At 43.9% G+C, this 17854-nt stretch overlaps 1 long non-coding RNA gene across 1 annotated transcript in view; it reads right to left on the bottom strand.

The window, feature by feature from the left end:
* Positions 1-7493: 7493 nt before the first annotated feature.
* Positions 7494-17854, bottom strand: part of LOC307181485 — a 309892-nt gene continuing 299531 nt past the window's right edge. The window contains exon 3 of the long non-coding RNA XR_013826877.1: positions 7494-7560. This is a non-coding gene — a long non-coding RNA (uncharacterized lncRNA). The remainder of the gene's footprint in view (positions 7561-17854) is intronic.

Here is a 17854-nt window from a genome sequence, read left to right as displayed (position 1 = left end):
ATGAAGTCTCACTTCCCCCCGGTCAAAAGGGCCATCTGAAAAAAGTGTAAAATCCAGAAAGGCAGGACAGGCCATGGAGAACTGGGAGCCTTGTTATGCTGAAGGGCGGGATGTAAATTGCCAACAACCACTCGGGAGAAGTGTATGGTGTTTCCTGAAACATCTAAAAAACAAAGCAACAGAGCCTAGGGCACTTCCACTTATGGTCCTATAGCTTAGGGAATTTAAAATCAAAAAGACACAGCCACCCCAAAGTTTGGAACGGCTCTGTTTACAAGAACCTCGTTTACAGTACAAGTTCAACATCGCAGAAAGTGAAAAATGGATAAAAAAGTTGTGGTATTTACTTACAAAGCAATATCACTCAGCAATGAAATCTGTGTCATCAGGCCCTTAGTAGCACAATGAGTGGATTCAGGTATGATGATTCTAACTGAAATAAGTCACACAGAAAAAGAAACATCATAAGATATCAGTAATACACGGAATGTAAACTTGGCTACACAGGAACTGAATTACAGAACAGAACAGGGTCTCAAATTTAGAAAACCAACTTATGCTTGCTTAAGGGTAAAGGTGAGTTGGGGTGCTGCATAAAACCAGAGATTGAAATGAGCACAGATAAAGTTCCTTAAGCCAAATATGGAATAGACAAGAGCTACTCCTTGCTCAAAGAAATGGACTCAACACCGCATATTAAACGCCTAAGAATGTACCTGACTAGTAAGTATCTTAAAACCTATGGATTGCTATGTCTCCGAAAGAGAATCAAGCATGTGTACAGGGGCATAAACGCAGCAGTGATAGGATTGGAGAGGTTCGGTGAGCAAATGAAGACCCTTTGAAGTCATATTGCATGGTACCCATTCCACGGGTTTCAACTACCCAGGTTTTAGGTATTCTTCCTTCAGCTAAAACATGCATGTGGAACCCAGAGTATGATCAACCATGTGATCGGGAGACGTGTTCAAATATGTCTCAGTTTTCCTCCCCTGGTACTCGGGTGCAACGTTCCAGACGCTTTACTAACACTCTCCCCACTTGGAGAGTCAGCGCCTTTAACCTCCTGTTTGGCCCAGTTTGCAATTTCTGCGGAAGATGAACAGGAATAGCGAGAACCAATGAGAGACTAGCTGGAGGTGTCTGGACGGGCAAATTTAACTCTCATTTCCCACCAGGAAGAGGAAATAACCAGAGGCTCAGCGTGCCGTGCCAGAACCAGATTAGGGCCTGAAGCCATCCTGCGGTGTTGCGGCCAGGTCACAAGAAAGCAAGTTGAAGAAAGGAGCTCAGGGGCACTGTAATTCACAAACCTGCAGAGTTATAAATGACAGCTATCGTCCAAAAATAGACTGAAGTAAGGCTGCCAAGAGGACTTGAAAGCGGGGCAGAATTGCAGGAAACCGATTTCAGGAGGTAGACTGGAATTGCATTGAAAGCATAGGAAAAGAGGCAGAACGTCCACAATGATGCACTTGGCCAAAAAGGGTGTATGCGTTTTTTCCTGAATATATTCAGGAAAAAACGCATACGCCCTTTTTGGCCAACCAAGCAAGCTTGCAAAGGAAATCTGCACTACAATGAAGTCTCACTTCCTCCCGGTCAAAAGGGCCATCTGAAAAAAGTGTAAAATCCAGAAAGGCAGGACAGGCCATGGAGAACTGGGAGCCTTGTTATGCTGATGGGCGGGATGTAAATTGCCAACAGACACTCAGGAGAAGTGTATGGTGTTTCCTGAAACATCTAAAAAACAAAGCAACAGAGCCTAGGGCACTTCCACTTATGGTCCTATAGCTTAGGGAAATTAAAATCAAAAAGACACAGCCACCCCAAAGTTTGGGACGCCTCTGTTTACAAGAATCTCGTTTACAGTACAAGTTCAACATCGCAGAAAGTGAAAAATGGATAAAGAAGTTGTGGTATTTACTTACAAAGCAATATCACTCAGCAATGAAATCTATGTCATCAGGCCCTTAGCAGCACAATTAGTGGATTCAGGTATGATGATTCTAACTGAAATAAGTCACACAGAAAAAGAAACATCATAAGATATCAGTAATACACGGAATGTAAACTTGGCTACACAGGAACTGAATTACAGAACAGAACAGGGTCTCAAATTTAGAAAACCAACTTATGCTTGCTTAAGGGGAAAGGTGAGTTGGGGTGCTGCATAAAACCAGAGATTGAAATGAGCACAGATAAAGTTCCTTAAGCCAAATATGGAATAGACAAGAGCTACTCCTTGCTCAACGAAATGGACTCAACACCGCATATTAAACGCCTAAGAATGTACCTGACTAGTAAGTATCTTAAAACCTATGGATTGCTATGTCTCCGAAAGAGAATCAAGCGTGTGTACAGGGGCATAAACGCAGCAGTGATAGGATTGGAGAGGTTCGGTGAGCAAATGAAGACCCTTTGAAGTCATATTGCATGGTACCCATTCCACGGGTTTCAACTACCCAGGTTTAAGGTATTCTTCCTTCAGCTAAAACATGCATGTGGAACCCAAGTATGATCAACCATGTGAACGAGAGACGTGTTCAAATATGTCTCAGTTTTCCTCCCCTGGTACTCGGGTGCAACATTCCAGACGCTTTACTAACACTCTCCCCACTTGGAGAGTCAGCGCCTTTAACCTCCTGTTTGGCCCAGTTTGCAATTTCTGCGGAAGATGAACAGGAATAGCGAGAACCAATGAGAGACTACCTGGAGGTGTCTGGACGGGCAAATTTAACTCTCATTTCCCACCAGGAAGAGGAAATAACCAGAGGCTCAGCGTGCCGTGCCGGAACCAGATTAGGGCCTGAAGCCATCCTGCGGTGTTGCGGCAAGGTCACAAGAAAGCAAGTTGAAGAAAGGAGCTCAGGGGCACTGTAATTCACAAACCTGCAGAGTTATAAATGACAGCTATCGTCCAAAAATAGACTGAAGTAAGGCTGCCAAGAGGACTTGAAAGCGGGGCAGAATTGCAGGAAACCGATTTCAGGAGGTAGACTGGAATTGCATTGAAAGCATAGGAAAAGAGGCAGAAAGTCCACAATGATGCACTTGGCCAAAAAGGGCGTATGCGTTTTTTCCTGAATATATTCAGGAAAAAACGCATACGCCCTTTTTGGCCAACCAAGCAAGCTTGCAAAGGAAATCTGCACTACAATGAAGTCTCACTTCCTCCCGGTCAAAAGGGCCATCTGAAAAAAGTGTAAAATCCAGAAAGGCAGGACAGGCCATGGAGAACTGGGAGCCTTGTTATGCTGAAGGGCGGGATGTAAATTGCCAACAACCACTCGGGAGAAGTGTATGGTGTTTCCTGAAACATCTAAAAAACAAAGCAACAGAGCCTAGGGCACTTCCACTTATGGTCCTACAGCTTAGGGAAATTAAAATCAAAAAGACACAGCCACCCCAAAGTTTGGGACGCCTCTGTTTACAAGAACCTCGTTTACCGTACAAGTTCAATATCACAGAAAGTGAAAAATGGATAAAGAACTTGTCGTACTTATGTACAATGCAATATCACTCAGCAATGAAATCTATGTCATCAGGCAGGTAGCAGCATAATGAGTAGATTCAGGTACGATGATTCTAACTGAAATAAGTCACACAGAAAAAGAAACATCATAAGATATCACTAATACATGGAATGTAAACTTGGCTACACAGGAACTGAATACCAAAACAGAACAGGTTCTCAAATTTAGAAAACCAACTTATGCTTGCTTAAGGGGAAAGGTGAGTTGGGGTGCTGCATAAAACCAGAGATTGAAATTAGCACAGATAAAGTTCCTTAAGCCAAATATGGAATAGACAAGAGCTACTCCTTGCTCAACGAAATGGACTCAACACCGCATATTAAACGCCTAAGAATGTACCTGACTAGTAAGTATATTAAAACCTATGGATTGCTATGTCTCCAAAAGAGAATCAAGCATGTGTACAGGGGCATAAACGCAGCAGTGATAGGATTGGAGAGGTTCGGTGAGCAAATGAAGACCCTTTGAAGTCATATTGCATGGTACCCATTCCACGGGTTTCAACTACCCAGGTTTTAGGTATTCTTCCTTCAGCTAAAACATGCGTGTGGAACCCAGAGTATGACCAACCATGTGATCGGGAGACGTGTTCAAATATGTCTCAGTTTTCCTCCCCTGGTACTCGGGTGCAACATTCCAGACGCTTTACTAACACTCTCCCCACTTGGAGAGTCAGCGCCTTTAACCTCCTGTTTGGCACAGTTTGCAATTTCTGCGGAAGATGAACAGGAATAGCGAGAACCAATGAGAGGCTAGCTGGAGGTGTCTGGACGGGCAAATTTAACTCTCATTTCCCACCAGGAAGAGGAAATAACCAAAGGCTCAGTGTGCCGTACCGGAACCAGATTAGGGCCTGAAGCCATCCTGCGGTGTTGCGGCCAGGTCACAAGAAAGCGAGTTGAAGAAAGGAGCTCAGGGGCACTGTAATTCACAAACCTGCAGAGTTATAAATGACAGCTATCATCCAAAAATAGACTGAAGTAAGGCTGCCAAGAGGACTTGAAAGCGGGGCAGAATTGCAGGAAACCGATTTCAGGAGGTAGACTGGAATTGCATTGAAAGCATAGGAAAAGAGGCAGAACGTCCACAATGATGCACTTGGCCAAAAAGGGCGTATGCGTTTTTTCCTGAATATATTCCTGAATATATTCAGGAAAATATTTACTTACAAAGCAATATCACTCAGCAATGAAATCTGTGTCATCTGGCCCTTAGCAGCACAATGAGTGGATTCAGGTATGATGATTCTAACTGAAATAAGTCACACAGAAAAAGAAACATCATAAGATATCAGTAATACACGGAATGTAAACTTGGCTACACAGGAACTGAATTACAGAACAGAACAGGGTCTCAAATTTAGAAAACCAACTTATGCTTGCTTAAGGGTAAAGGTGAGTTGGGGTGCTGCATAAAACCAGAGATTGAAATGAGCACAGATAAAGTTCCTTAAGCCAAATATGGAATAGACAAGAGCTACTCCTTGCTCAAAGAAATGGACTCAACACCGCATATTAAATGCCTAAGAATGTACCTGAGTAGTAAGTATCTTAAAATCTAGGGATTGCTATGTCTCCGAAAGAGAATCAAGCATGTGTACAGGGGCATAAACGCAGCAGTGATAGGATTGGAGAGGTTCGGTGAGCAAATGAAGACCCTTTGAAGTCATATTGCATGGTACCCATTCCACGGGTTTCAACTACCCAGGTTTTAGGTATTCTTCCTTCAGCTAAAACATGCATATGGAACCCAGAATATGATCAACCATGTGATCGGGAGACGTGTTCAAATATGTCTCAGTTTTCCTCCCCTGGTACTCGGGTGCAACATTCCAGACACTTTACTAACACTCTCCCCACTTGGAGAGTCAGCGCCTTTAACCTCCTGTTTGGCCCAGTTTGCAATTTCTGCGGAAGATGAACAGGAATAGCGAGAACCAATGAGAGGCTAGCTGGAGGTGTCTGGACGGGCAAATTTAACTCTCATTTCCCACCAGGAAGAGGAAATAACCAAAGGCTCAGTGTGCCATACTGGAACCAGATTAGGGCCTGAAGCCATCCTGCGGTGTTGCGGCCAGCTCAAAAGAAAGCGAGTTGAAGAAAGGAGCTCAGGGGCACTGTAATTCACAAACCTGCAGAGTTATAAATGACAGCTATCGTCCAAAAATAGACTGAAGTAAGGCTGCCAAGAGGACTTGAAAGCGGGGCAGAATTGCAGGAAACCGATTTCAGGAGGTAGACTGGAATTGCATTGAAAGCATAGGAAAAGAGGCAGAACGTCCACAATGATGCACTTGGCCAAAAAGGGCGTATGCGTTTTTTCCTGAATATATTCCTGAATATATTCAGGAAAATACTTACTTACAAAGCAATATCACTCAGCAATTAAATCTGTGTCATCTGGCCCTTAGCAGCACAATGAGTGGATTCAGGTATGATGATTCTAACTGAAATAAGTCACACAGAAAAAGAAACATCATAAGATATCAGTAATACACGGAATGTAAACTTGGCTACACAGGAACTGAATTACAGAACAGAACAGGTTCTCAAATTTAGAAAACCAACTTATGCTTGCTTAAGGGTAAAGGTGAGTTGGGGTGCTGCATAAAACCAGAGATTGAAATGAGCACAGATAAAGTTCCTTAAGCCAAATATGGAATAGACAAGAGCTATTCCTTGCTCAACGAAATGGTCTCAACACCGCATATTAAACGCCTAAGAATGTACCTGACTAGTAAGTATCTTAAAACCTATGGATTGCTATGTCTCCGAAAGAGAATCAAGCGTGTGTACAGGGGCATAAACGCAGCAGTGATAGGATTGGAGAGGTTCGGTGAGCAAATGAAGACCCTTTGAAGTCATATTGCATGGTACCCATTACACGGGTCTCAACTCTCCAGGTTTAAGGTATTCTTCCTTCAGCTAAAACATGCATGTGGAACCCAAGTATGATCAACCATGTGAACGAGAGACGTGTTCAAATATGTCTCAGTTTTCCTCCCCTGGTACTCGGGTGCAACATTCCAGATGCTTTACTAACACTCTCCCCACTTGGAGAGTCAGCGCCTTTAACCTCCTGTTTGGCCCAGTTTGCAATTTCTGCGGAAGATGAACAGGAATAGCGAGAACCAATGAGAGGCTAGCTGGAGGTGTCTGGACGGGCAAATTTAACTCTCATTTCCCACCAGGAAGAGGAAATAACCAAAGGCTCAGCGTGCCGTGCCGGAACCAGATTAGGGCCTGAAGCCATCCTGCGGTGTTGCGGCCAGCTCAAAAGAAAGCGAGTTGAAGAAAGGAGCTCAGGGGCACTGTAATTCACAAACCTGCAGAGTTATAAATGACAGCTATCGTCCAAAAATAGACTGAAGTAAGGCTGCCAAGAGGACTTGAAAGCGGGGCAGAATTGCAGGAAACCGATTTCAGGAGGTAGACTGGAATTGCATTGAAAGCATAGGAAAAGAGGCAGAACGTCCACAATGATGCACTTGGCCAAAAAGGGCGTATGCGTTTTTTCCTGAATATATTCAGGAAAAAACGCATACGCCCTTTTTGGCCAACCAAGCAAGCTTGCAAAGGAAATCTGCACTACAATGAAGTCTCACTTCCCCCCGGTCAAAAGGGCCATCTGAAAAAGTGTAAAATCCAGAAAGGCAGGACAGGCCATGGAGAACTGGGAGCCTTGTTATGCTGAAGGGCGGGATGTAAATTGCCAACAACCACTCGGGAGAAGTGTATGGTGTTTCCTGAAACATCTAAAAAACAAAGCAACAGAGCCTAGGGCACTTCCACTTATGGTCCTATAGCTTAGGGAATTTAAAATCAAAAAGACACAGCCACCCCAAAGTTTGGAATGGCTCTGTTTACAAGAACCTCGTTTACAGTACAAGTTCAACATCGCAGAAAGTGAATAATGGATAAAAAAGTAGTGGTATTTACTTACAAAGCAATATCACTCAGCAATGAAATCTGTGTCATCAGGCCCTTAGTAGCACAATGAGTGGATTCAGGTATGATGATTCCAACTGAAATAAGTCACACAGAAAAAGAAACATCATAAGATATCAGTAATACACGGAATGTAAACTTGGCTACACAGGAACTGAATTACAGAACAGAACAGGGTCTCAAATTTAGAAAACCAACTTATGCTTGCTTAAGTGTAAAGGTGAGTTGGGATGCTGCATAAAACCAGAGATTGAAATGAGCACAGATAAAGTTCCTTAAGCCAAATATGGAATAGACAAGAGCTACTCCTTGCTCAAAGAAATGGACTCAACACCGCATATTAAACGCCTAAGAATGTACCTGAGTAGTAAGTATCTTAAAATCTAGGGATTGCTATGTCTCCGAAAGAGAATCAAGCATGTGTACAGGGGCATAAACGCAGCAGTGATAGGATTGGAGAGGTTCGGTGAGCAAATGAAGACCCTTTGATGTCATATTGCATGGTACCCATTCCACGGGTTTCCACCACCCAGGTTTTAGGTATTCTTCCTTCAGCTAAAACATGCATGTGGAACCCAGAATATGATCAACCATGTGATCGGGAGACGTGTTCAAATATGTCTCAGTTTTCCTCCCCTGGTACTCGGGTGCAACATTCCAGACGCTTTACTAACACTCTCCCCACTTGGAGAGTCAGCGCCTTTAACCTCCTGTTTGGCCCAGTTTGCAATTTCTGCGGAAGATGAACAGGAATAGCGAGAACCAATGAGAGGCTAGCTGGAGGTGTCTGGACGGGCAAATTTAACTCTCATTTCCCACCAGGAAGAGGAAAAACCAAAGGCTCAGTGTGCCGTACCGGAACCAGATTAGGGCCTGAAGCCATCCTGCGGTGTTGCGGCCAGCTCAAAAGAAAGCGAGTTGAAGAAAGGAGCTCAGGGGCACTGTAATTCACAAACCTGCAGAGTTATAAATGACAGCTATCGTCCAAAAATAGACTGAAGTAAGGCTGCCAAGAGGACTTGAAAGCGGGGCAGAATTGCAGGAAACCGATTTCAGGAGGTAGACAGGAATTGCATTGAAAGCATAGGAAAAGAGGCAGAACGTCCACAATGATGCACTTGGCCAGAAAGGGCGTATGCGTTTTTTCCTGAATATATTCAGGAAAAAACGCATACGCCCTTTTTGGCCAACCAAGCAAGCTTGCAAAGGAAATCTGCACTACAATGAAGTCTCACTTCCCCCCGGTCAAAAGGGCCATCTGAAAAAAGTGTAAAATCCAGAAAGGCAGGACAGGCCATGGAGAACTGGGAGCCTTGTTATGCTGATGGGCGGGATGTAAATTGCCAACAAGCACTCGGGAGAAGTGTATGGTGTTTCCTGAAACATCTAAAAAACAAAGCAACAGAACCTAGGGCACTTCCACTTATGGTCCTATAGCTTAGGGAAATTAAAATCGAAAAGACACAGCCACCCCAAAGTTTGGAACGGCTCTGTTTACAAGAACCTCGTTTACAGTACAAGTTCAACATCGCAGAAAGTGAAAAATGGATAAAGAAGTTGTGGTATTTACTTACAAAGCAATATCACTCAGCAATGAAATCTATGTCATCAGGCCCTTAGCAGCACAATGAGTGGATTCAGGTATGATGATTCTAACTGAAATAAGTCACACAGAAAAAGAAACATCATAAGATATCAGTAATACACGGAATGTAAACTTGGCTACACAGGAACTGAATTACAGAACAGAACAGGGTCTCAAATTTAGAAAACCAACTTATGCTTGCTTAAGGGTAAAGGTGAGTTGGGGTGCTGCATAAAACCAGAGATTGAAATGAGCACAGATAAAGTTCCTTAAGCCAAATATGGAATAGACAAGAGCTACTCCTTGCTCAGCGAAATGGACTCAACACCCCATATTAAACGCCTAAGAATGTACCTGACTAGTAAGTATCTTAAAACCTATGGATTGCTATGTCTCCGAAAGAGAATCAAGCATGTGTACAGGGGCATAAACGCAGCAGTGAGAGGACTGGAGAGGTTCGGTGAGCAAATGAAGACCCTTTGAAGTCATATTGCATGGTACCCATTACACGGGTCTTAACTCTCCAGGTTTAAGGTATTCTTCCTTCAGCTAAAACATGCATGTGGAACCCAAGTATGATCAACCATGTGAACGGGAGACGTGTTCAAATATGTCTCAGTTTTCCTCCCCTGGTACTCGGGTGCAACATTCCAGACGCTTTACTAACACTCTCCCGACTTGGAGAGTCAGCGCCTTTAACCTCCTGTTTGGCCCAGTTTGCAATTTCTGCGGAAGATGAACAGGAATAGTGAGAACCAATGAGAGGCTAGCTGCAGGTGTCTGGACGGGCAAATTTAACTCTCATTTCCCACCAGGAAGAGGAATTAACCAAAGGCTCAGCATGCCGGGCCGGAACCAGATTAGGGCCTGAAGCCATCCTGCGGTGTTGCGGCCAGGTCACAAGAAAGCGAGATGAAGAAAGGAACTCAGGGGCACTGTAATTCACAAACCTGCAGAGTTATAAATGACAGCTATCGTCCAAAAATAGACTGAAGTAAGGCTGCCAAGAGGACTTGAAAGCGGGGCAGAATTGCAGGAAACCGATTTCAGGAGGTAGACTGGAATTGCATTGAAAGCATAGGAAAAGAGGCAGAATGTCCACAATGATGCACTTGGCCAAAAAGGGCGTATGCGTTTTTTCCTAAATATATTCAGGAAAAAACGCATATGTCCTTTTTGGCCAACCAAGCAAGCTTGCAAAGGAAATCTGCACTACAATGAAGTCTCACTTCCCCCCGGTCAAAAGGGCCATCTGAAAAAAGTGTAAAATCCAGAAAGGCAGGACAGGCCATGGAGAACTGGGAGCCTTGTTATGCTGATGGGCGGGATGTAAATTGGCAACAGCCACTCGGGAGAAGAGTATGGTGTTTCCTGAAACATCTAAAAAACAAAGCAACAGAGCCTAGGGCACTGCCACTTATGGTCCTATAGCTTAGGGAAATTAAAATCAAAAAGACACAGCCACCCCAAAGTTTGGGACGCCTCTGTTTACAAGAAACTCGTTTACAGTACAAGTTCAACATCGCAGAAAATGAAAAATGGATAAAGAAGTTGTGGTATTTACTTACAAAGCAATATCACTCAGCAATGAAATCTATGTCATCAGGCCCTTAGCAGCACAGTGAGTGGATTCAGGTATGATGATTCTAACTGAAATAAGTCACACAGAAAAAGAAACATCATAAGATATCAGTAATACACGGAATGTAAACTTGGCTACACAGGAACTGAATTACAGAACAGAACAGGGTCTCAAATTTAGAAAACCAACTTATGCTTGCTTAAGGGGAAAGGTGAGTTGGGTTGCTGCATAAAACCAGAGATTGAAATGAGCACAGATAAAGTTCCTTAAGCCAAATATGGAATAGACAAGAGCTACTCCTTGCTCAACGAAATGGACTCAACACCGCATATTAAACGCCTAAGAATGTACCTGACTAGTAAGTATCTTAAAACCTATGGATTGCTATGTCTCCGAAAGAGAATCAAGCGTGTGTACAGGGGCATAAACGCAGCAGTGATAAGATTGGAGAGGTTCGGTGAGCAAATGAAGACCCTTTGAAGTCATATTGCACGGTACCCATTCCACGGGTCTCAACTCTCCAGGTTTAAGGTATTCTTCCTTCAGCTAAAACATGCATGTGGAACCCAGAGTACGATCAACCATGTGAACGAGAGACGTGTTCAAATATGTCTCAGTTTTCCTCCCCTGGTACTCGGGTGCAACATTTCAGTTGCTTTACTAACACTCTCCCCACTTGGAGCGTCAGCGCCTTTAACCTCCTGTATGGCCCAGTTTGCAATTTCTGCGGAAGATGAACAGGAATAGCGAGAACCAATGAGAGGCTAGCTGGAGGTGTCTGGACAGGCAAATTTAACTCTCATTTCCCACCAGGAAGAGGAAATAACCAAAGCCTCAGCGTGCCGTGCCGGAACCAGATTAGGGCCTGAAGCCATCCTGCGGTGTTGCGGCCAGCTCAAAAGAAAGCGAGTTGAAGAAAGGAGCTCAGGGGCACTGTAATTCACAAACCTGCAGAGTTATAAATGACAGCTATCGTCCAAAAATAGACTGAAGTAAGGCTGCCAAGAGGACTTGAAAGCGGGGCAGAATTGCAGGAAACCGATTTCAGGAGGTAGACTGGAATTGCATTGAAAGCATAGGAAAAGAGGCAGAACGTCCACAATGATGCACTTGGCCAGAAAGGGCGTATGCGTTTTTTCCTGAATATATTCAGGAAAAAACGCATACGCCCTTTTTGGCCAACCAAGCAAGCTTGCAAAGGAAATCTGCACTACAATGAAGTCTCACTTCCCCCCGGTCAAAAGGGCCATCTGAAAAAAGTGTAAAATCCAGAAAGGCAGGACAGGCCATGGAGAACTGGGAGCCTTGTTATGCTGAAGGGCGGGATGTAAATTGCCAACAACCACTCAGGAGAAGTGTATGGTGTTTCCTGAAACATCTAAAAAACAAAGCAACAGAGCCTAGGGCACTTCCACTTATGGTCCTATAGCTTAGGGAATTTAAAATCAAAAAGACACAGCCACCCCAAAGTTTGGAACGGCTCTGTTTACAAGAACCTCGTTTACAGTACAAGTTCAACATCGCAGAAAGTGAAAAATGGATAAAGAAGTTGTGGTATTTACTTACAAAGCAATATCACTCAACAATGAAATCTGTGTCATCAGGCCCTTAGTAGCACAATGAGTGGATTCAGGTATGATGATTCTAACTGAAATAAGTCACACAGAAAAAGAAACATCATAAGATATCAGTAATACACGGAATGTAAACTTGGCTACACAGGAACTGAATTACAGAACAGAAAAGGGTCTCAAATTTAGAAAACCAACTTATGCTTGCTTAAGGGGAAAGGTGAGTTGGGGTGCTGCATAAAACCAGAGATTGAAATGAGCACAGATAAAGTTCCTTAAGCCAAATATGGAATAGACAAGAGCTACTCCTTGCTCAAAGAAATGGACTCAACACCGCATATTAAACGCCTAAGAATGTACCTGACTAGTAAGTATCTTAAAATCTAGGGATTGCTATGTCTCCGAAAGAGAATCAAGCATGTGTACAGGGGCATAAACGCAGCAGTGATAGGATTGGAGAGGTTCGGTGAGCAAATGAAGACCCTTTGAAGTCATATTGCATGGTACCCATTCCACGTGTTTCAACTACCCAGGTTTTAGGTATTCTTCCTTCAGCTAAAACATGCATGTGGAACCCAGAGTATGATCAACCATGTGATCGGGAGACGTGTTCAAATATGTCTCAGTTTTCCTCCCCTGGTACTCGGGTGCAACATTCCAGACGCTTTACTAACACTCTCCCCACTTGGAGAGTCAGCGCCTTTAACCTCCTGTTTGGCCCAGTTTGCAATTTCTGCGGAAGATGAACAGGAATAGCGAGAACCAATGAGAGACTAGCTGGAGGTGTCTGGACGGGCAAATTTAACTCTCATTTCCCACCAGGAAGAGGAAATAACCAGAGGCTCAGCGTGCCGTGCCGGAACCAGATTAGGGCCTGAAGCCATCCTGCGGTGTTGCGGCCAGGTCACAAGAAAGCAAGTTGAAGAAAGGAGCTCAGGGGCACTGTAATTCACAAACCTGCAGAGTTATAAATGACAGCTATCGTCCAAAAATAGACTGAAGTAAGGCTGCCAAGAGGACTTGAAAGCAGGGCAGAATTGCAGGAAACCGATTTCAGGAGGTAGACTGGAATTGCATTGAAAGCATAGGAAAAGAGGCAGAACGTCCACAATGATGCACTTGGCCAAAAAGGGCGTATGCGTTTTTTCCTGAATATATTCAGGAAAAAACGCATACGCCCTTTTTGGCCAACCAAGCAAACTTGCAAAGGAAATCTGCACTACAATGAAGTCTCACTTCCCCCCGGGCAAAAGGGCCATCTGAAAAAAGTGTAAAATCCAGAAAGGCAGGACAGGCCATGGAGAACTGGGAGCCTTGTTATGCTGATGGGCGGGATGTAAATTGCCAACAGACACTCAGGAGAAGTGTATGGTGTTTCCTGAAACATCTAAAAAACAAAGCAACAGAGCCTAGGGCACTTCCACTTATGGTCCTATAGCTTAGGGAAATTAAAATCAAAAAGACACAGCCACCCCAAAGTTTGGGACGCCTCCGTTTAAAAGAACCTCGTTTACCGTACAAGTTCAATATCACAGAAAGTGAAAAATGGATAAAGAACTTGTGGTACTTACGTACAATGCAGTATCACTCAGCAATGAAATCTATGTCATCAGGCCCGTAGCAGCATAATGAGTGGATTCAGGTACGATGATTCTAACTGAAATAAGTCACACAGAAAAAGAAACATCATAAGATACCACTAATACACGGAATGTAAACTTGGCTACACAGGAACTGCATTCCAAAACAGAACAGGGTCTCAAATTTAGAAAACCAACTTATTATGCTTGCTTAAGGGGAAAGGTGAGTTGGGGTGCTGCATAAAACCAGAGATTGAAATGAGCACAGATAAAGTTCCTTAAGCCAAATATGGAATAGACAAGAGCTACTCCTTGCTCAACGAAATGGACTCAACACCCCATATTAAACGCCTAAGAATGTACCTGACTAGTAAGTATCTTAAAACCTATGGATTGCTATGTCTCCAAAAGAGAATCAAGCGTGTGTACAGGGGCAAAAACGCAGCAGTGATAGGATTGGAGAGGTTCAGTGAGCAAATGAAGACCCTTTGATGTCATATTGCACGGTACCCATTCAACGGGTCTCAACTCTCCAGTTTTAAGGTATTCTTCCTTCAGCTAAAACATGCATGTGGAACCCAGAGTATGATCAACCATGTGAACGGGAGACGTGTTCAAATATGTCTCAGTTTTCCTCCCCTGGTACTCGGGTGCAACACTCCAGACGCTTTACTAACACTCTCCCGACTTGGAGAGTCAGTCCCTTTAACCTCCTGTTTGGCCCAGTTTGCAATTTCTGCGGAAGATGAACAGGAATAGCGAGAACCAATGAGAGGCTAGCTGCAGGTGTCTGGACGGGCAAATTTAACTCTCATTTCCCACCAGGAAGAGGAATTAACCAAAGGCTCAGCATGCCGGGCCGGAACCAGATTAGGGCCTGAAGCCATCCTGCGGTGTTGCGGCCAGGTCACAAGAAAGCGAGTTGAAGAAAAGAGCTCAGGGGCACTGTAATTCACAAACCTGCAGAGTTATAAATGACAGCTATCGTCCAAAAATAGACTGAAGTAAGGCTGCCAAGAGGACTTGAAAGCGGGGCAGAATTGCAGGAAACCGATTTCAGGAGGTAGACTGGAATTGCATTGAAAGCATAGGAAAAGAGGCAGAACGTCCACAATGATGCACTTGGCCAAAAAGCGCGTATGCGTTTTTTCCTGAATATATTCAGGAAAAAACGCATACGCCCTTTTTGGCCAACCAAGCAAGCTTGCAAAGGAAATCTGCACTACAATGAAGTCTCACTTCCCCCCGGTCAAAAGGGCCATCTGAAAAAAGTGTAAAATCCAGAAAGGCAGGACAGGCCATGGAGAACTGGGAGCCTTGTTATGCTGATGGGCGGGATGTAAATTGGCAACAGACACTCGGGAGAAGTGTATGGTGTTTCCTGAAACATCTAAAAAACAAAGCAACAGAGCCTAGGGCACTGCCACTTATGGTCCTATAGCTTAGGGAAATTAAAATCAAAAAGACACAGCCACCCCAAAGTTTGGGACGCCTCTGTTTAAAAGAACCTCGTTTACAGTACAAGTTCAACATCGCAGAAAGTGAAAAATGGATAAAGAAGTTGTGGTATTTACTTACAAAGCAATATCACTCAGCAATGAAATCTATGTCATCAGGCCCTTAGCAGCACAATGAGTGGATTCAGGTATGATGATTCTAACTGAAATAAGTCACACAGAAAAAGAAACATCATAAGATATCAGTAATACATGGAATGTAAACTTGGCTACACAGGAACTGAATTACAGAACAGAACAGGGTCTCAAATTTAGAAAACCAACTTATGCTTGCTTAAGGGGAAAGGTGAGTTGGGGTGCTGCATAAATCCAGAGATTGAAATGAGCACAGATAAAGTTCCTTAAGCCAAATATGGAATAGACAAGAGCTACTCCTTGCTCAACGAAATGGACTCAACACCGCATATTAAACGCCTAAGAATGTACCTGACTAGTAAGTATCTTAAAACCTATGGATTGCTATGTCTCCGAAAGAGAATCAAGCGTGTGTACAGGGGCATAAACGCAGCAGTGATAGGATTGGAGAGGTTCGGTGAGCAAATGAAGACCCTTTGAAGTCATATTGCATGGTACCCATTCCACAGGTTTCAACTACCCAGGTTTTGGTATTCTTCCTTCAGCTAAAACATGCATGTGGAACCCAGAGTATGATCAACCATGTGATCGGGAGACGTGTTCAAATATGTCTCAGTTTTCCTCCCCTGGTACTCGGGTGCAACATTCCAGACGCTTTACTAACACTCTCCCCACTTGGAGAGTCAGCGCCTTTAACCTCCTGTTTGGCCCAGTTTGCAATTTCTGCGGAAGATGAACAGGAATAGCGAGAACCAATGAGAGACTAGCTGGAGGTGTCTTGACGGGCAAATTTAACTCTCATTTCCCACCAGGAAGAGGAAATAACCAGAGGCTCAGCGTGCCGTGCCGGAACCAGATTAGGGCCTGAAGCCATCCTGCGGTGTTGCGGCCAGGTCACAAGAAAGCAAGTTGAAGAAAGGAGCTCAGGGGCACTGTAATTCACAAACCTGCAGAGTTATAAATGACAGCTATCGTCCAAAAATAGACTGAAGTAAGGCTGCCAAGAGGACTTGAAAGCGGGGCAGAATTGCAGGAAACCGATTTCAGGAGGTAGACTGGAATTGCATTGAAAGCATAGGAAAAGAGGCAGAACGTCCACAATGATGCACTTGGCCAAAAAGCGCGTATGCGTTTTTTCCTGAATATATTCAGGAAAAAACGCATACGCGCTTTTTGGCCAACCAAGCAAGCTTGCAAAGAAAATCTGCACTACAATGAAGTCTCACTTCCCCCCGGTCAAAAGGGCCATCTGAAAAAAGTGTAAAATCCAGAAAGGCAGGACAGGCCATGGAGAACTGGGAGCCTTGTTATGCTGATGGGCGGGATGTAAATTGGCAACAGACACTCGGGAGAAGTGTATGGTGTTTCCTGAAACATCTAAAAAACAAAGCAACAGAGCCTAGGGCACTGCCACTTATGGTCCTATAGCTTAGGGAAATTAAAATCAAAAAGACACAGCCACCCCAAAGTTTGGGACGCCTCTGTTTACAAGAACCTCGTTTACAGTACAAGTTCAACATCGCAGAAAGTGAAAAATGGATAAAGAAGTTGTGGTATTTACTTACAAAGCAATATCACTCAGCAATGAAATCTATGTCATCAGGCCCTTAGCAGCACAATGAGTGGATTCAGGTATGATGATTCTAACTGAAATAAGTCACACAGAAAAAGAAACATCATAAGATATCACTAATACACGGAATGTAAACTTGGCTACACAGGAACTGAATTACAGAACAGAACAGGGTCTCAAATTTAGAAAACCAACTTATGCTTGCTTAAGGGGAAAGGTGAGTTGGGGTGCTGCATAAAACCAGAGATTGAAATGAGCACAGATAAAGTTCCTTAAGCCAAATATGGAATAGACAAGAGCTACTCCTTGCTCAACGAAATGGACTCAACACCGCATATTAAACGCCTAAGAATGTACCTGACTAGTAAGTATCTTAAAACCTATGGATTGCTATGTCTCCGAAAGAGAATCAAGCGTGTGTACAGGGGCATAAACGCAGCAGTGATAGGATTGGAGAGGTTCGGTGAGCAAATGAAGACCCTTTGAAGTCATATTGCATGGTACCCATTCCACAGGTTTCAACTACCCAGGTTTTATGTATTCTTCCTTCAGCTAAAACATGCATGTGGAACCTAAAGTATGATCAACCATGTGATCGGGAGACGTGTTCAAATATGTCTCAGTTTTCCTCCCCTGGTACTCGGGTGCAACATTCCAGACGCTTTACTAACACTCTCCCGACTTGGAGAATCAGCGCCTTTAACCTCCTGTTTGGCCCAGTTTGCAATTTCTGCGGAAGATGAACAAGAATAGCGAGAACCAATGAGAGACTAGCTGGAGGTGTCTGGACGGGCAAATTTAACTCTCATTTCCCACCAGGAAGAGGAAATAACCAGAGGCTCAGCGTGCCGTGCCGGAACCAGATTAGGGCCTGAAGCCATCCTGCGG

This window comes from Stenella coeruleoalba (genome assembly GCF_951394435.1).
Source record: "Stenella coeruleoalba genome assembly, contig: scaffold_271, whole genome shotgun sequence".
Classification (NCBI taxonomy): domain Eukaryota; kingdom Metazoa; phylum Chordata; class Mammalia; order Artiodactyla; family Delphinidae; genus Stenella; species Stenella coeruleoalba.
Note: the sequence above shows the minus strand (reverse complement) of the source record. Positions and strands in the feature narration are given on the sequence as shown.